Genomic DNA, 20,977 nt, shown 5'->3' with positions numbered 1-20,977 from the left:
AGTGTGGGGGCCCAACAAATTACAGCCCAAAGGCTTAATCTGGCCCACCACCTGTTTTTGTATCCTCTGCAAAGTAAGAATGTTTTTTACACTTTTAAACGATCAAAAGAAGAAGAATATTTCACAACACAAGAGAATTATATGAAGTTCAAATTTCAATGTCTGTAAATACAGCTGTATTGGAACACACCATGACTAGGCACATTGTCTAGGGCTGCTTCTGCACTACAACGGCAGAGTTGGGTAGTTACAACAGAGACTGTATGGCCAGCAAATCCTAAAATACTTACTATTTGGCCCTACATAAAAGAGTTTGTTGAACTTTGTTCTAAGGAGAAAACATATATGGTAAAAAAGAAAAAAAAACCCTGCAAGTTATGAGATATAAAGGAAAAAAAGAAAGATCTGAACAAAACATTGTCTCTCCTGGGTACCCATAGCAGGTGCTTATGCCCTTCTATCATCCCACGTGTCATGTTGTTGGTTTAGTCTTTGTCGGGTGGGGAGGAGAGTCAGTTACCTTCGTTCAGTTTCGTGGCTACTGATTTCGCCCCTCAGAGGGACAGAAGGTAGGTTTTAAACATCATGAGAGTAGGAGGATTATCCTGGGGGTTCAGATATGAAGAGGGAATCATGGAGGGATTTGAGGGTTAATAATTTCATAGACACTCTTTCCACTTGGGTCCTTATTCCTAAGGCAAAAAAAAAAAAAGGAGGCATTTTCAGGCTCTGGAGAACTAAATGAATCACCACAGGGATTCAGTACTTTGTTGGGGGCAATAAGTCTTCCACTAAAAGGAATTTCTGAAAATTCCAAAATTTGGTGTCTTAAATATCAACACCCCACTGCAGGCCTTCTCCTAGCTGTGTTCTCTGATTTTATGTCCATATGAGACATTAAGAAGATCAGCTCAGATTTCATTCATTTTCTGTATGCAGATCCTTTTAGGAATAACACTGTCAGAGCTATTTCTAGTGGCTTGCTCTTTGCTTAATTGGTACATTCCTTTAGAGTCACTTTACACCCCTGAAGCAGGTGTGAGAAAATAGTCCGAATTCCAATTGCATCCCAGAATGAGAAAGAAGGGGAATCTGGGGATCAAAAATCTCTTAGATATGTTGTCACAGAGACACTGAACATCTTAAGGCCAGAAAGTAGTTGCCTTTCCATGCCTTTTCCCCCATCCCTATCGTCACATTTTTGGGAAAGGTTAAAGGAATGATTTTGCATCCACCCAATAGCAAGTTTTATTGCCAACTGGCAGTTGAGTCTAGTACTATGGTAGGTCCCTGGGCTACCGTAGTAAATAAGATATTGCTCCTGTCCTGGAGAAGGAGACTGCCTTGTGGAGAAGGCAGATGCAGAGGCCGCTAACTAAACACAGTGATTTAAGTGCTACAGTTCACAGTGAGTAAAGGTACTGTGTGAGCACAGAGGGACGCAGAGCTCAGCTTCTGGGGTCAGAAAGATGACCCAGTGGAGATGTCTTGAGCTGAGGTCTAAAGACCAAATAGAAATCAACAGATAAAGGGCACAAAGTTAGGACTAAAAAGGGTATTCAAGGCACAAAGATACCAAAGATGAAAGTAAATAGAAGGCAAGAGGGGTACAGTACTAGAGGAGAGGAGAAAAGCCAGCAGAGTCAGGAAAGAGTGGTGTGTTTGTTAAACCAGAGAGCCTGGACCCTGTGCTGAGGACAAAGGGGATGTATGATAGAGTTGCTGGTGGGATGACATGATCAGAGTTGTATTTTAGAAAGCAGATTGACTTCGGTGTGGAAAGAGTACTGACAAAGGGCAAGATTGGAGGTAAGGAGAAGAATTAAGATAAATACTGCAGGGAAGAAATGCTAGTGACTTAAACCAGGTCAAGATAATGGTGGTGGAAAAGAACAAAACCAAAACCACCGTATATAGCCGTACAGCTTCTGCCCTGCCTAAAGCATTTTCTCAGGGGCAAGTAGTTGCTGAAACCAGACTATGGTCTGCTAACCAAGTACTGTGGCCCCACAGGAGGAGAAAAGGGACCCTTTTACATTCATCAGCCAGATAAGGTACCACGTTGTTATTCTCACAATGTCACCAGATGTACAGACAGTGTTGAAGGCCCTCTCGAAAATGAACATATCCTGGAGATTTTATTTATTTTTTTTAAAGATTTTATTTCTTTATTTGAGAGAGAGAGAGCACAAGCAGAGGAGGGGCAGAGGCAGAGGGAGAAGCAGGCTCCCCGCTGAGCAGGGAACCCGACACGCGGCTCAATCCCAGGACTCCAGGATCATGACCTGAGCCAAAGACAGACGTTTAATCATCTGAGCCACCCAAGCATCCCTATCCTGGAGATTTTAAAGAAGAAAGCAGCTGATCAGAAATCAGAGTTAGAGGGGAAGAATTCAAAGAGGACCCTGAAGTGTTTGGCCCTTGCACTTTGCCATTCACCACGGCAGGAAGATCTTCCTCAGACCTAGCCTGGTTCCACTTTGCCTGTTCAACCCAATTCCTTTTCTTGCTACCATGAATCTCTTTGATACATTCAAATAAGTTAATCCGAATAAGAAAAGAAAAACATTTTACTTCTCTTTAATAGTTTTACTTATTTTATTCTTTGTCTTTCCCTGATTTTATTTACACCACATCCTAGACAACGTAGTATAACGAGAAGAAAGTCAGCTTTGTTGTCAGACAAACTATGAATCTCAGTTTGGCCAACAGTAATAGGACCCTTCACTCTTCTGAGCTTTGATTAATTCATTTGTAAGATGGAGATGATAATACTTATTTGTAGGATGGCTATAAAAGGCAGTGTAGATAAACCGTCTCACCTAGTATCCAGCACATATAGTAGTGGACATTCAGTACCTTTAGCTACTATTGTTATTATTCACTGATCAAATATTCTGTAGCTTACTTCTTTCTCTATTCCCATGTTCTGTTTTGATTTCAACCTTTAGAGTCCTGTCATTTTTTTTCTTTTTATATGGTCAACATTATGACAGCAGTTGATATACCTTCTAGAAGTGCTTGCCTCTACAAAACTAAAGAACTTCTCAAATGTACATGTTTACTTCATAAAACTCCACTGATAATTCTAAAACCATATCCAATATACAAATCCTTAAAAACAATAGATTTAAAATTATGATTATTGATAATACATGTGCTTATTTGGGAAGTTTTCTGAAAGTTATTGGAAAATAAAAGAAGAATCCAGATCTTGTTAGGCCATGTAGCTTACATGACTTTTCATAAACAGTAATTCTACCTTACATAATTTGGTTTAGAGAGCTTTAAATGTATGTGGCCAGCACCACATGCATAATTTAGGGACATCTTAAAGAAGAAGAAAGCATGGTTCCTCCTCTTGGGAAATGTGGCTTCACTTTCTATTTTCAGTTGGGGATTTTGAGAAGTTGATTCTATTTCAATAAAACTGTATTTACTGAAACATTTAGGTAGGAAGCAAGATCTTAGCCAAGAATTTTTAGTTAATCTTCAGCGGCCTATACATAAAAAGATGTTACTGGAAACACTTTCAGATTCGTTTATCCTTAAATAATGTGGTCCATTTTCATTTTGAGAAAAAAAAAAAAAGGAATTCCACAGAAAGAAAGGCTTGCATGACTGGCTGAGTCATACTGTGTAAATTTTTTCCAGTAAGCTACATTATGCTGGATGCTGTTCAAGAGGGAAAATGTCAAACTCACTGGGGTTCAGTCTGGCATGTGGGTGGGTTTACTCAAGCACAGAAATCAAATATAGGCATTGGAGCCAATACTTTGGAAAACAACAGAATGGCTTACAAATCAGAGTTGGAATTTCCAGAAGTTTTTTTTCAGCTGAATCCTACAAATGTAATATAAATGAACAATACACAGTGAGCATTTTAATGACATTTATTGTATTTCTTTCTTAGAATCTTAAAGTAGAAAAAATTAGACGTTAGACATTATAACATTCAGCCTTCCTTCCATACAACTCTTTATATGACACATATCTCTGACAAATTCACACACTTCTACCTAAAAACATCTGACAATTCATTCCTTTGTAACATATCCCCCTTCCTTTGACAGATGGAATGCAGAGGAAAAGACTTGGATGGATATAAGCCAAGGTAATAATAGTGGTTACCTATGGATGAGTGAAATCAAGAGTTTTTGTTCTTCTTTTGCTTCTCTACATTTTCTAACTTTTCTATAATGAGTTTGCATTTTTTATAATATGAAAAAATAAGTACTTGAAAACCATGAAGAATTCAAATACTAACATTGGGATTGTTCCAACTTCCCACTACAAAAGTCAAGGTAGATTAACTGGTTGAAAATTAGGCTCCAAAATTACCAATGTTCCAAAAGTCTGTAACTAGGAAATACCAATTTCAGCCACATCATTATGTCAACCAAGGTGCTGTTGTTCAAATCATTTTCAGCTAAATTATTCTTGGTCATATTCTTTAAAAAAAAAAAAAAGATTTTCTTTCTTTCTTTATTTGCCAGAGAGAGTGAACACACGCATGCAGGGACAGGGGCAGAGGGAGAGAGAATCTTGAGCTGACTCTGCGCTGAGCAAGGAGCCCAGTGCAGGGCTTGATCCCAGGACCCCAAGATCATGACCTAAGACGAAATCAAGAATCAGACGCTTAACCGACTGAGCCACCAGGCACCCCCTAAGTGATTTTTTTAAAGATTTTTTTTATCCATTTATTTGACAGAGAGATAGCGAGAGCACAAGTAGGCAGAGTGGCAGGGAGAGGGAGAAACAGGCTCCCCACTGAGCAGGGAGTCCAACATGGGGCTCGATCCCAGGACCCTGGGATCATGACTGAGCCAAAGGCAGATGCTTAACCGACTGAGCCACGCAGGCGCCCCTAAGCGATTTTTTAAATGTAAAACTTTACGTTTATCCCTGTTAAGTTCGATTGTATCATCTTAGCTTGTTCCTTCTTATGGGGTGTTAAGCAGAGCATTTAACATGTTGTAGGGAATAAATTGTTTATGGATGAGAAAGACATGTTCTGAAGAATTAATTATTCATCCTCAAAACTGCTTCCTCTCCCCTGCCTCAGAGGTCCTAGGCTTTCTCTCCCTGTTCCCAATAAATTATTAGCCAACTCCTGGTAAATCTTATGTTTTAAAATAAATCACAAGTATTAAACACCTACTATGTACCTTTGTTTCCACATAGGTTATCCCACCTGTTCTTCAAAACAACCCATTTATAGGTATAGGTATCATTATCTCCACTTCTATAGTGGAGAAACAGGGGCTCTGAAATTAAAGCAATTTTTTTTAAAGTCACACAGTTACTCATTGACAAGGATTGGATTTGAACCTACAGCTGACTTGTTTTAATGCCAATGCTGCCTCCAGGTATTTTTGGCCTTGGCTGCCTGCCCTCACCCTTGCCTCTCTGGTCTCAGATAGACTCTGTCACCTTTTCTCTGATCTCCGACACTGACCTTGACACCACTCAGGTTTTCTTCCTTTGCATGATCCATGATTATGTTGGATGCAGTGCTTCCCACCTAGCTGGAGTCAGGGTATCCAACGTCTGAGCATTACCTTCGAGATCTGTAAGAGTTCATATTTGCTCATTTATACTTTCTTCTATTTAGAAAACTTGTTAAACACCAATAGAAATTTTCCAGACTGACATATTTCCATACAGATAATTTGAGTGTATATTAAACAAACTGCAATTCATCCTCTTGTCAATGAGCCTATTTCAAATACCTTGCTAAAACCAGGCTTAGAACATTCTCCTGCTCTATCATTTTAGTGACTTCCAATTAGTAAACAGAAAATCGAACTCACACTGGACTATACAAGCTCACGTACCTGAATAGTTCAAGAACAGAACAGGGTTGATGCAGACACTCAAGAAATGTCATCAAAACCTGCTCTCTCCATTTCTTGGTTCAGTGCTCCTCTATCCCAGCTTCAATCTCGGGCTTTATATGGTACAAGATAACTGCCAGCAGCAAGCAGCCTACATCCTCCCACGTCCAGTACATACAGATCACTTCCAGGAGGCATATATATGAGGAAAAGAGAGCCCTGGATCACAAAGGGGCAGCACAGCCTAATAGAGAGCATGTGCTTTGATGTAAAATGGATATGGATTTGAACTTGCACTTGTCCTTGAGTGCGTTATTCAAACTTGGTTTCCTTAATTATAAAATGGAGATACTATGCAGTTCATATAGTTGAAGTCCTAATGTTTAAGTAAAATAATGTAAATAAAATGTCTAGCACAATGCCAGGAACATCACAGGTATACAACATATGAACAAAGCCGTGTACACAATAAGAATATGAGTAGGGATGCAGGCGCTCTAAGAGTGAGACAAACTAGTATACTAGAGTTAGAAGGCTCATACCCAATTGGGATTATGGGGTTGGAAAAGATTTCATGAGTGGGATGTATTTGAAGTGGATCTTTTTTTTTTTAAAGATTTTATTTACTTATTTGACAGAGAGAGAGAGAGAGCATAAGCAGGGGGAATGGCAGAGGGAGAAGCAGGCTCCCCACTGAGCAGGGAGCCCGATGTGGGGCTCGATCCTGGGACCCCTGGGATCATGACCTGAGCTGAAGGCAGACACTTAACTGATGGAGCCACCCAGGAACCCCTTAAGTGGATCTTAAAAGGATGTATGAAGTTATGATAAGTAGCTCTAAGAGAGAAGAGCCAAGGGTATATTCAGGATATGATTGAAGTAGAGGTTGTCAGTAATGCAAGTGACCACGGGTGCACTTAGAAAGGCAGATGGAAGCCTATTTTTGTGGGTTTTGGATATGAGTAAGGAGTTTGTGTTCAATTCATTAAATGAGACCCCCGAAGGTTGTCAGGTAGGAGAGTGACATGACGAGGGTTGTGTTGTAGGAAGACTGACAGTGGTGTACACACTGGATAGCAAAATCAGCACACAGAAGGCAGAGACAAATTAGGAAATGATTTACAATCGTTTACAACAATCTGACCCCAGAAAGTCCCCCATAGCCCTGCCCCCACCCCAGCCCCATCAAGAGGGGTGGCCCACAAGTCCCTTTCCCCCTGTGTGTGACAGCTGCCCTGTAGGCCCTGCAGTTACCAGCTGGTGTGGCCACCAGCACACTGACATCCTCATGTGCCACAGTTGTGGTCCCCAGAGAAGTGGGAAGAACACACCTTTTGCCTTTGCATCACTTTACTTTAAGGATCCCCAAAGCAGGGCTACCGGATACCACCAGGTGCCCTGATGTTTTAGAGGAACTAAAAATTCAGTCATTATTACAGCTCCTCATGAGATGCTCACTTGACCCACTGGACCCACAAATCCTGAGTCTAGATTCATGTTCTCGGGAGAGAACCTGGAGCTATGTCTGGTGCGTCCTAACTTGTAAGACACGTATGTTTGTATCATAACGTAGTCCTTTTGAGTGAATGACTGAGTATCATTTGTTGATACTGAATTGTAATTCAACCAACATTTAAATCATAACATAATCTAGGGGCCATGCTCCATGAGATTCATTAATAGTTTACCATTCTATCTGTTCCATCTTTAATATTTTTATATTTTAATATGAGAAATAATTAAAATTAAGAAAATAATCTCCTTTCCTTGAGCCAGGAGAGCCCACAGCAGAGTACATAGACTTATTAAATATTTTCCAATGAATAAAAGGACAAATGAGCTATATCAAATGATTCAAGGAAAGCCGTGAAAATAGAACAAATGTTAAATTATTTCCTTTCTTAGACATCATCCACAGCTCAGCTAGGATGGTAATCTCACATTTTCAGAACTTTGAAGTCTAATGCAGGCAACATATACAGTGAAAATAGAAATTCTATAAAACCAGAGTTGATATAGTCCAATTTGGTGCAGTGAGAACCCCAAGGAACCAAGTATCAAAAATACCAAGCACAGGCCCTCTGTGAGCTTGACTGTTAAGATAAATTTTTTTTTAGAAGATTTATTTAGGGGTGCCTGGGTGGCTCACTTGGTTAAACGTCTGTTTTCAGCTCAGGTCATGATCCCAGGGTCCTGGGATCAAGCCCCGTTAGGCTCCCTGCTCAGCAGGGAAACTGCTTGTCCCTTTGCACCCCCCACTCCATGGCTTGTGCTCTTATTTATTTGAGAGAGAGAGCGAGAGAGCGTGCGCACCAGCGGGAGGAGGGGCAAAGGCAGAGGGAGAAAGAGAATCCATAAATAATCTCCCCACTGAGTGCTGCTTTGGCTTTGGACATGGGCTTCAATCCCAGGACCCTCAGATCCTGACCTGAGCTGAAACCAAGAGTCAGTCACTCAACCGACTGAGCCACCAGGCACCCCAAGATAAAATTTTAAAAGTAGGAAAAAAAAATGAGGGTTAATTCTGAAAACCTTTTTGCCAAGTGCCTTTTGCATTTGGGACCAAGTTGTAGATTGTAATATAAGTAGCGAAGTAAATCAGTAAATCATTATTCTGACACCTGCATAGCACTTTGCCCTTAGGTAAAATTTTCTTTCTTATACATTATATCATTTCATCTTGTTAAGCAGAGCACAGGATAGAAGACAGAGGGGAGGAAAAAGGTTACACATTTAATCAAAGCTTCCTAATAAAACTTACCAGTATGGAGCTAAAGCAGTGCTGTGAATTTCAATCAATTTGTACCTAAGTGAAATCTGTATGCTTTAAACATCATGACTACCTAGAGCTTGTGGTTTGTAGACACTGAATTTTGTAGATGTATAATCAAGGAAATCACCTTAACACAGGATTTATGTAAAGTAAACTTCTGAAACAAATCACACAAATTCTCTGTGAGAGGAAAATATGGGCAGAACATCAACCCACCTATTTGGGAGAGAGGGAGTTCCTTGCCTTTTATATCCATGAAGGAGGCCATCTTTATGTATACAGTCTGTTAGCCCCATTTAATTCCTCTGGTTTGCTTGCCCTGGTTCAGAATCATGAGCAAAAATCTAAATGTGCTAATGTTGCACCTGAGAGCATTTATCTCTTAGTGGGGGAGAGCCAATGTCAAAATTATAAACCATGTGATACCTGAAATAGGTGGATAGCTTTTAAAAGTCACAATCCAGACAGAGCACTCTGTTTACATTTCCTTACGTGAGTGAAATACTAAAGCAAACCGGAAGTCTATGATGGGCTTGGGATTTTTACACACACACACACACACACACACACACACACACACACACATCCTGCCTCACACCTAATCCCTCTCTCTATTCCCCGACTCTTCCTTTAACAATATGGCCATTAAGTGCCCCCCCCCACCCTGGGTGCATTGTTTTGTGGGAACTAAAGCCCAAGGGAAAGTAAACAGAAAGTATACAGATGTATACATGTATTTTCCATTACCTTATTCAACAAGTACCTGTAAAGTGTTTACTATGGCTATGGCCCAGGTACGGTATGATCAGTAGGTACCATATGGCCAGTTGTTTTGTGAGTTGCCCATATCCTCCAGTAACCCTGAAGTAAGACAAATTATTAAAACAATACTGGGGAGAAGATGCCACTTTTTGCATTTTACAGATAATGAAATGAAGACCCAGAGATCTCAAATAGATTTCTCAAGGTCAAGAGGTTTGTAAGTTGTGGAAGTGGGCTTTGCATCAGGTGTGTTTTATTCCAAAGTCTACACCTCTCTGATTCTTCAATTATCTTTCCACTTATCTATTGAGGTGAACCAGCATGAATTCTGATGCTTAAAAAAAATCCTGTCCAGTGGGCACAAAAATCAAATAAATAATCCAATCTAGAAAAAGAAATCAGCAAGCAAAGCACAACATTCACACTCACTCAATTAAACAATCCATTTTGTTATTTTTGTTGGACATCTTTCCCCCACCCCACCACCAATTTTATGGAGATATAATTGACATGCATCACTGTATAAGTTTAAAGTATACCACATAATGTTTAACTTACATATATTGTGAACAGATTACTGCAATAAGTTTAGATAGCACCCATCATCTCATACAGATACAATAAAAAGAAAAAGAAAAAGATTTTTTTCCTTGTTATAAGAACTCTTAGGATCTGCTCTCTTAACAACTTTCCTATCTATCACACATCAGTGTTAACTACAGTCATTATGTCATACAGTCTAGCCCTAGTACTTATTTATCTTATAGCTGGAAGTCTGTACTTTTTGACCTCCTCCCATTCCCCTTCCCTCCACCTTCCACCTCTGATAACCACAGATCTGATCTCCCTTTCTATGAGTTTGGTTTTTCATTTGTGTTTTTAGATTCCACTTATAAGTAAGATCATACAGGATTTGTCCTTCTCTGCCTTATTTCACTTAGCATGATGCCCTCAAGGTTTACCCATGTTGTTGAAAAATGGTGGGATTCCCTCATTTTTAATGGCTGAATTATATTCCAAACAATCCATCTTAATAGAATCTGTGATTCTTGTTCCATTCCTGGAGAAGCAATGAATAGGTAAATGGTTACTTCTCTGAACTGCAATCATTTGCTATTTGCTATTTATTACCTAAACTCATTTTTGAACTGCAATTCCTACTGAAATGAAAATTATCTGTTCAGAACAATAAGACATCAATTTACACACATTAAAAAAAAAATCACTTTACTGAGTTAGATAACAGAGCTAATAAGCCAAACTATCAGTGTTTCTTGTACAGCCTTGGCAGCTTTCTCCCTGGCCCTACCCACAATATTATTATTATTATACTTTGTCTCTTGTGTACACAACAAGGAACCAAGTTCTGGGTAACTCTCCAGACCAGGATGTAACTTACTGACTTTGAACACATGCAAGTGAGAAATGAACAAATTAGCCATGGGAAAGTACAACCTTATTTTCTTAGCAACTATAATGTTCACTTGGGAAATAACTGAAACATGCCAATACCATTCTGGAATTAAGAAATAAAATTCTTCTTCATTGACAGCAGTAGCAAGCAATATTTCATCCTACACAGAATTAATACCACTTTGGGGAATACCTAAGGGAAGAACATCAAAATAGTTCAGGAAGCCAAAAGAAAAAAAAAAAACCCACTGCAAATCAGGAAAAAAAAAGGGATCTGAGTGAAAAAGATCAAAAAGTTGCTTTGCAGAACTTAACAGGAAGATAGAGGAGGAATCTGGTAATCCTTGCCTATTATTTGAAAAGGATTTTTTTTTATACAGACAGAGGGGAATGGTGCATTTGTTGTCTAATGATTAAGAGTAAATATTTGTGAATGGGTATTTGTTAATACCCATCTTATGGGTGCAGCTGCATATGACATAAGTGACAAAGTAACAATGAGAGAAGTGCATCTCTCACATAAATAGAGTTTTGGGGGAAGACAGGCCATGGCTAGCAGGCAGCTTTACCATCTGTAATGCATGGCCTCCACTTCATTGTCTAAAATGGCTGCTTAACCTCCAGACATCATGTCTGCACTCTACCCAGCAGAAAAAAAGGCATGTCCCTTCCCTTTATGAAAAGACCCTGAAAACCGCACATACTTCTGTTAACATTCCATTGGCCAGCCACATGGTCACAGCAGACCAAAAGCTCCTTCCCAGGAGCTGGGAAAGGTAGTCCTTATTCCAGGTAGCCAAATGCCCAGCAAAAAAGTGTGGGTTCAGTTACCAAGGAAGAGGAGAATATAGGTATTAGGGGGCAACTAGCAAATTTTAACACAGAACCACACAGGGAATTGACTTACAAATAAAGTAGATCCTATATAAGACCTTACAGAATAAGGTCTACTGAAGCCTGAAGTAGTTTATTTAGGGACACAGTGTCTCCCTCTTTGAATACTCCCAGGCAAAGATAAAATTAAAATCTCTTCTTCCCAGTGTTTTGTAGGAGGCAGAAGATATGGGTTTAGAGGTTTTAAAAGTCCCAACTGGCCTCCATGACCCTAAGGTAATTGTTTTCTTGCAATTATACCCCCACTGCTCTTCTGCTTACAACATCCAGTGTCTCCCTACTGCTACATAATAAAGATCAAGCTCCCTGGAATGATATTCTATGCCCTTCCTACATGATTTGGTCTCCACTTCACCTACTTCTTCACAAATTTTATTCAAACATCAAACTACTTCCATATTCCTGAGGATATCATGGTGTGTAAAATTTCTGTTCCTTATTTATTCACTCAACAAACACATAGTGGTTGTGTGACATACCCTCACCCCTAGTGGTAAGCAGTAGGGATACAGTGATACCTAATATTTAAGTAATATTAGTAGCAAATATTTATTGAGTGCTTAGGATATATCGAGTACTATGTTAACTATGCGTATTATCTTATAATCACTTATGATAATCCTATGATGTTGTACCTATTTATCCCCATTTTATAGATGAGTAAACTAAGGCACAGAATGTTTAAGTAAGTTGCTGGAGACCATAGATCCTGTAAGTTGAAGAGCCTTATTTGTCTGAGTCCAGACTTGCTCAAGTTTATAACCATAAACTACTTTGCACTGTTAGTTTCCTCTGCCTGAAATGTTCACCCACCCTTCCCCACCCCCCACTGTTTCCCCAGTAGGCTCCCATTGACCATGTAAAACAAAGCCCAATCTTCACCTTTTCTAAGAAGCCCTCTTTTAACTCCCTTGGACAGTAAATCACTCCCGCTCTGTCCAACAACACACCTGGACAAGCTTGCTTTTTACCTTTCACCTACAAATCCATCTCTGCCTCATCCCTGCTAAACAAAGAAAGAAGCACAAATCTATGTTGGGAAAGGATTACTCAATAAGTAGTTACCTATTTGGAGGAAAAATCAATCTAGATGTCAGATCATATCATAGACCAAATAAACACATGTGGATTAAAGCATTAAATTTGTTTTCTTTTTTTCAAAAAAAGAAGTCAAAGCATGAAAGAGATAAATTAAGAGTAAATATTTATCAACACCCTGTAGGGGAGGGAGTTTCTAGGTTTCAAAAGAATGAAAGAATTCATAAAGGAAAAGATCAATGGATTTTACTGTGCAAACTTGTCTAAAATGTCTGTATGTTGAAATATAACCAAAATTATAAGGAATAAAAAAAACATATTTGCCTCAAATATGATAGAAAAAACTTGCTATCATTTTTGAAGTTGCTGTAATAAATGGAAATAATAACACTGTGATGCACTACAGCTCCACCCGGCAACATGAATGAATCTCACACATGAGATGTTGAACAAGTGGGTGGTCCCAAGAGTTCAGAGTCGGATTCTATCCATATAAAGTTCAAAAATAGACGCAGTTAAACTCAGTTGTTTATAAATGCCTACATGGGTAATAAAAATATTAAGAAAAGCAAGGGAATGATTAGTCAAAGTAAGGATTGTGTTTACTAGGGCCAGGGTAGAGGGCTGGGGTGTAAATAGGACACAAGAGAGAAGAAGGTGGTGGTGAAGGTGGGGCACATGCATCTTGGGGGTGGAGACAACATTTTACATACTATTTCTTAACTTGGGCTGTGGTTGCATAGGAGTTTACTATATAATTTTTCTCTAAACTGTGGTATGTTTTATATACTCTTCTGTATGTACAATATATAATTCACAGTAAGAAAGTGGAAAAGATCTCAAAAAATGAATGAGCTAGGGATGTGTATAGAAAACCCACAAAAAGAGGATATGCAAATGACTAATCATCTTATGGGAAAATATCCAGTTTATTGGGAACCAAAGACATGCAATTTTTCAAGTGATACATTGCCATTTTCTGCCTAATTTTTGTTTTTGTCCTTTTTCTTATGAGTATTCAATGCTGATGATAATGTAGTGAAAAGCGTGCCCTGAAACACTGTTGCAGGAAGTGAAAACAATTTGGCAAGGGTTAAACTAGTATTTAACCTTTAACCCATAAATTCCACCTTGAAGTTCTCTAAGAGAAAAGAGTCCTAAATTGGAGAGGAAAAAGCAATAAACTGAATGATAGCTAAAAACTTTTCAATCCTAATCTTCTAAAGTCTAATAAAGGAAAAAGTAAATAACTCTACACTAAAGTGATAAAATATCATGTAGACATTAAAATAATGTTTACCAAGAATTATGGTAACATGGAATATGCTTATGTTATATTAAAAGAAAGAGGCTGGACACTAAACTATATATATAATTTAGCACATCTGTGTAAAAGTATGTAACTCTTTACCTAGAGGCAAAAAAGACTGGAAGGAAATATACCGAAGTGTTAACTGTGGTTTTCTTTAGAAGGTGGGAGCTATGGTCAATTTTCTTTTTCTTTATTTCGTTTTTCCAATTTCCCTTTGGGGCACCTGGGTAGCTCAGTCGGTTAAGTGTCTGCCTTCGGGTCAGGTTATGATCTCCGGGTCCTGGGATCGAGCCCCATGTCAGGCTCCCTGCTCAGCAGGGAGTCTGCTTCTCTGTCTCTCTCTCCCTCTGCCCCTCCCCGCCTCTCGTTCTCTCTCTCTCTCTCTCAAATAAATAAATAAAATCTTTTAAAAAATAAATTTCCCTAAATGCTCTAAATTTTTTTATAATGAGAATACATCACATACAACTTCCTCCCTTCTTTCCTTTTTTTCATCTATAACGTCTTTCCTTCTTTTTTCTCTTCCTTTCTTCCTTCCTCCCTCACTTTCTCTCTCTCCCTCTTCCTCCCCCTCCCCAATCCTTTCATTTAGTCAGCTTCCTTAAAAGTGCTGATCCTGACCCAACTGAAGTAGACTAAACAACACAACAGCCAGAATTCTGACTTTGCAATATTCAGTCTGAATTAACTTTTTTTATCCACCTTAGCTTTATCTTGATCTACACTGACATTGTAGCCCCTGATCCATAGTTTTATTTCCAAAACTCACTGTTTGGGTTTCCAAAACTCTCTGTTTTAACTTGGTGTTGAGCTGGGCTGACCATCAATGCCCCGATGTCTCTGTTGTGGCCCCTGCATCAGCTCTCGCAAAGGGCCTCCAAGGAAAGCTTTGGTGTGCATTGCACTACTTTCCTGGGACTTAGTGATGCCAAATGTTCTAAGTTTCAGTTTTATGATGGATATCAAATACAGCATTCTGTTTCCTTTAGAAGGGATTGCTATACAGAGCTACACTCAGACCAGAATTACCTCAATATAGGGTAATGGTTAAATCACTGGACTTAGATTCAAAGAGACTTGAGTTTGAGTCCTAGTCCTGCCACTTAGTTGTTATGTGACCTTGAACAAGTTATTTATTCTCTCTATGCCATGCCTAGTCCGCAAAGTATGCATAATAATAATACCTACCTTAAAGCTTGTAAAGATTAAATGAGATGAGAGTGGTCAAAGATACCACATCTTTGGAACGGAATGTGCAGCATGGTGACTCTGGCTAACAATACCATATCATATATTTGAAAGTCGCTAAAAGTTCTCATTACAAGAAAAAAAAAAGCATAACTATGTGTGGTGATAGATGTTAACTTATTGTGGTAATCATTTTGCAATAAATACATGTATCAAACCATTATGTTGTACATCTAAAACTAATACAGTGTTATATGTCAATTGTATCTCAATAAAAAAAAAGTAAAACAAGAAAAAAATTCAATGGGATGGGTCATGTAAACCACTTTGTGCCTGGCATGTAAAAGTGTTCTACCAGTGCTCCCGTTATTATTACTTGTGCAACCTCATCTACCACCACTTCTCACTTCAAATTTCATATTCTAACAGAAGGTAAAATGTTTATTCAGAACGTTTTACACTTAATTTTATTATAAGCCTTTGTCTTCATTCATCTCCTGCCAAACCAACAACTTCACCTAAAAATACTCTTCAAGAAACACTGCTCTCAATTCTTCTTTGTAATAGATCCCTTTAAGCAAGTTATGAACCCAAAAGAGTCCTAAAAGGAGTTGAGGAGTATGCACTAAGCAATGTCCCTGGAGAACTGGAAAGAGGAGAAACTGCAGAGTGTGTGAGAGCCATCTTGAGAAATCGAATCCAGAATAATTAAGAACTCCTCAAGCATAGGAACCAAAGAAACAGAGCATGGAAACCTTCAAAGCTGCATATGAGGTACTTATAGCAAACCTGAGGATGAACCACGAAAAATAAGACTAGAGCCCAAAGTTTGACTATAGAGCTCCTAGATTGATGGCTTTGTTTTAGTTCATTGGCTGACTCTATGAAAACCATCAGTCAGTTCTGTTGTTTTGCATTTTGAGAATGTGGTAACTGATGGACTCGTTCACTTGGTTGTTTGGCCATCTTATGAATAAGCAGTGTATCCCTCCCTCTGATTATCCCAGAGCAATTGGCTGAATTACCTAGTAAAAAAATATGCACTTTCAATTTCTTAAATGGTAATGCCCCCTCTTTGCGCTGTAGGAAGACTCTGTCCCTTTTAGTTTCCTTCTGCAGGAAATCTAGACCAGCTGCTGGGGAGAAACCTGTTTCTTTGTAAGATAAAATGCTTCCTACAAATAGAAAAGCTTTTATATCCCAGGACATATTATTCAAAACACCTTCAAACTCAGCTTCTTATGGTGATGTCTAGAAAAACACAAAACAATAGCTCTGTCTTATGAATAAAATCAATAGTTCCCTCACAAACAAGAGGACGTGGCATGCAACACAAAAAGCAATTACATTTTGGATCAGGCTGAGCAGTAACACTATCAGCCTAACAACATTATCAGCATTTACCTTGTTAAATGCATATCCAAGGACACAGACTTGCTCATTTCTCTTGGTATCTTGCCTGATTATCTGCAAGCAAATGGATATGTTTTTTGTTCTACCTTTCCAGCCCAGAAAAGGCACCAAAATATACAGAGGCCTAGAAAAAGGCAGACGTTTCTCCTTACAATTGCATTTAACTTGAACATATTGCACAGAAAAGCCACAGAGACTCTGGCTCACATATCCCATGCTTAACTATGTGTTTCGCATTTATAGGTCATTTAGTACTCTTCCGCATTATAATTTTGCTGTGTGCCATAAATGTAAAATGAGGTTTAGTGCTTTTTGATATATGATTTCAGTTTATTACATTTCCATAAAGCTGTCCAACATTTACTAAGATTTTATAACTTTATTAAATGACTTTCTTCGACTACCAAAGAGATGCCATCACCATAGTAACAGTGTTATTTCCTATATTCCATTTTCAGCTTTCTTTGGTTTCATCGAAGTGGCACATTTTCCATTAAACTTTGCAGGACATAGAATCATTAAGGTGACAGTTGAGCACCTTTATGGCTGTAGTAAGAACATTGACAGAAACTTTACCCTTGGGCCATTTGAAACAATTATTGAGAAAAGCTTCACGAGATACCGAATGACTTAGAAAATTCAAATTTGCTTCTTTAAGCAGATGACAAAGGAAGAACATTTTTGAAAGTTCAGTTTGCCTCTGGACAACTCTTTGAGCTGCAGCAACCAGATGAGCAAGGTAATACCTCCTTTTCAGTGTCTTAGAAGCAGCCCTAGGGACCCCAGATCCTGATCTTGCCCCCGGGGTGCTCAGCATTAGGAAAGATTTGCACTAACGTCAACACAAACCTCTAATCCCTGTGTTGGTTTCTATCCCCTTCTCAGGACTTAATCACAATCTGTAACCACAGAATTTTTTTAATTTATCTGTGTATTTGTTGACCTCCATGCTCAAATCAGAGAAGAGCAGTAAGTTCCATGGGAGCGGGTATCTTTTCTGCCTTTTATCTTATACCCTAATCATTAAGCATAATGCCTGACCCTTGGGTTTAGGTACTGAATAAATAATTCACGTATATGATGTCATTCTCCTATCATGTGTAGAATCCTCACCCCTGTAGATCCCCAGTTATCCAAAAAATGAAATATTTTACTTCAGGGGGAATCAAGCTGCATGCAATAAGCTTGAATTAGATTATTATAAGACTTCAATATGAAGCATCTTTTTTTTTCAATTTTTTAATGATCATTATGTTATGTTAATCAACATACAGTACATCGTTAGTTTTTGATGTAGTGTTCCATGATTCATTGTTTGCGTATAACACCCAGTGCTCCACGCAGAACGTGCCCTCCTTAATACCCATCACCAGGCTCTTTTTTTTACGCAGTTGTTATTCCAAATGTACTTTATGCATCAACCACTCTTGGGCTAGGATCCCTGTCCCTATTCATCAGCCCCTCCCTGATGACATGGCCCAGCCAGATCTGCCGCTTTACATGGCGGATATCTCTGTCTTTACTAATGTTGCAAAACAACCTGCTCCTGACTCAGCTGATCCCCTGCATCATGGCAGCTTGATTCACTAAATGATATTTCCAAAATGACATCTTTGACTACAGCAGAAAAACATACCCATTTATCCCACATAGTCTACATGTGAAAAATACCGGTTTCCTGCATCAGAAGATATGATCTAAAAGGTCTCAAAAGAGAGAGAGCAAGAAATCTAGCCTTGCATTTTCAGAATTACTTTTCTAATCTAAAGAAAGATAACTCTCATTTAAAACCAAGTATTGAGTCAATATACTTCCCAATTTCAAATAAAAGGGAGAATATTTATATACCAAGAAGTCCATTATGAGTTATCTTCATGTGGGAAATTCCTAACTGTTCAAAGCAGTGGCCATACTCTTGATCTAACTGCGGAATCCGTAGCAGGGTCAAAGCATAGTGCTAAATAGGGCAATCCTGGGCTCCATCCCCACAAGCACCAGTTGGCTTATTCTCCTTCATGGTCATAGCTGCAACCCTCATTTAGCAGTCACTCTATTCCAATGGTCACAAAGGGAATCTTAACAGAGAACATGGCTAGATAGCATGCCAACGGAATGTCCTCACATTTGAGTCACAACAAACCAGAAGGGTAATTTTCACATAAGAAGGATAGAATGTTAGTTAACAGGTTAATAGTATAATCGATACAATAAAAATGTTAATAAATAATTCAAACTGCATTATTTTTGGATCACATGAAGATGAACATAAAAGTACTGGAAGTATCAGTCCTGAGTGTTATCCTGTTTCAAAAAAAAAGATCCCATATATGTGGTGTCTGAAGTTCAAATTTATAAATAGAACATCCAGATAAGGGAACTGTAATTAATTATAATGAACATGCCTTATTGGCATTTAGTTATTGATGTTTAATGAAAAGAAACAGATAACTACATAATTTCAAATACAGGAGGGAATTATTCTTCAAAGAACCAACTTGGGATATTAATTATTCCTTTAATATCTTATTTTCAAAAGAAAAGAGTACTTCAGTTTCTTTACAACTTAATTAAAATACAATGTAATAAAACAGTTAATATTTTTTTGTCCTGAAATTCCCTCAGTCTGAAAATCAATATTAATTAAATATACTACAGTAAATGGATTCATAATAGAGAAGTAATCAAAAAACACAATCAACTGTGGCCAATCCTACAATGTTTATTCACTGACGTTTATTACCACGATATTGAAAATTCAGCAAAAATGTTCAACAAGAGTCTTAGAGGGGTAGAATGATGTATATCTTTCAGTGAGTTCCATTTCCCTTTGATGTAAATGTGTATGAAGCAGACCCACTTGCATTTATTCATCGAGCAAATATGCATTGCCTCACCACTATGTATCAGGTACTGTGTTGTGCATAAGAGATACATAGTGCAGGTGACCCAGTTCACAATTCAGGGGTGAAGATAAACAGATAACTAAGAGCTACAATAGAGTGAAGTAAGTGCCAACAGAGGTTATCCATGGCACAAAGGAGCATGGACTTACCTGTGTCAGGAGAGGACATTAGAGTAGCGTCATGGTAAAGGGTAGACTGCAACCATCCTACAATTCTATCACTTTCTAGCACCATACGGCAGATTCCCATACGATTATCAGCAGAGCTGTGGTGGGCTTTGACATTTCATAGTAAAATGAGATAATTTTTTAAAAAATTAATTCATTTCCACAAAGCTAATTTTATGCCATTTGAGGATTTCTCTTTCATCCTGAGATTGTGTCCTTCTAACTTGTTAATGTCTTTTCTCTCCTGAAATCGTGGATAATACATGACAGGGCTGCATTTTCCTCTTTAACTGGTCTAATAAGTAGTGGCAACTCTATGTGAGTTCTCCAAAATACTTCTGAAATTTTCCTTGTCAGTGAAATTCAGAAGTCCAGAAACTACTCTCAGGGAGCAAGACCAGTTGGACCACGAAAACGGGAAGTAGGCAAGCTGGTTGATTCATCAGCTGAGTGTCAACAGTAAAAACTTTCTTATGCAATGTGATCTGGGGCAGCAGTTAGTGAATTTAATCCAAAAACCAATTAAGATGGAACATCGGAAAGTGTACATCTTTTGAATTTTTTATGTTTCAATTTAAAATACTTGTTTAGCTGTGTTAATGTATAGGAAGGGTCTTTTCTTTGACTTTGGATCTGCCAGTGATTAGAGTGTTAAGTAATCCTTCTTGTATGAACCACCTCCACAACTCAGGTTCCAGAATGTACCCTTTTATTTTTTTAAACTGCCACAGCAATCATGAAGCAAGATGACTACACAGTCAATCTAAAATTTTGTGAATTTCCCCCTCAATTTTTACAGGTTATCTCAAGCTTCATTTGATAGGTCATTTTATACTCAACCTATACTGTCTCTCAAAATATTCCACTTTGTTTTCCCAGCAACAATTATCTTTGCGCACTAATCATATAACTAATGGAACTCATTAGTTATATGATGTTCATATAATTACGATTATAACTGGATAAGCAGATTTGGGAACAAAGACAGCTCACCCTTGGTATGCATGCTACTAGCAGGTGGTGACAAAAGTGCCTGAACCCGCCAGAGCAGGACTTCTCAACTCTCATGTGCAGGCGAATTACCCAGAGATCCCGTTAAAATGCAGATTCTGCTTCAAGAGATCTGGGGTGGGGCAGAGTCCATAGTTCTAAATTCTGAGATGCCACTGCTACTGCTGGGCACAGACCACACTCTGAGCAACTCCAGCAGTGGTTCTTGGCCTTGGTGGCACATTGGAATATCACTTGAGTCCCACCCTGAACGATTCAGATTTAAG

The sequence above is a fragment of the Callorhinus ursinus genome, unplaced genomic scaffold, assembly GCF_003265705.2.
Source record: "Callorhinus ursinus isolate GAN/ISIS: 27379988/994484 unplaced genomic scaffold, GSC_fseal_2.0 scaffold14, whole genome shotgun sequence".
Taxonomy (NCBI): Eukaryota; Metazoa; Chordata; class Mammalia; order Carnivora; family Otariidae; genus Callorhinus; species Callorhinus ursinus.
Note: the sequence above shows the minus strand (reverse complement) of the source record.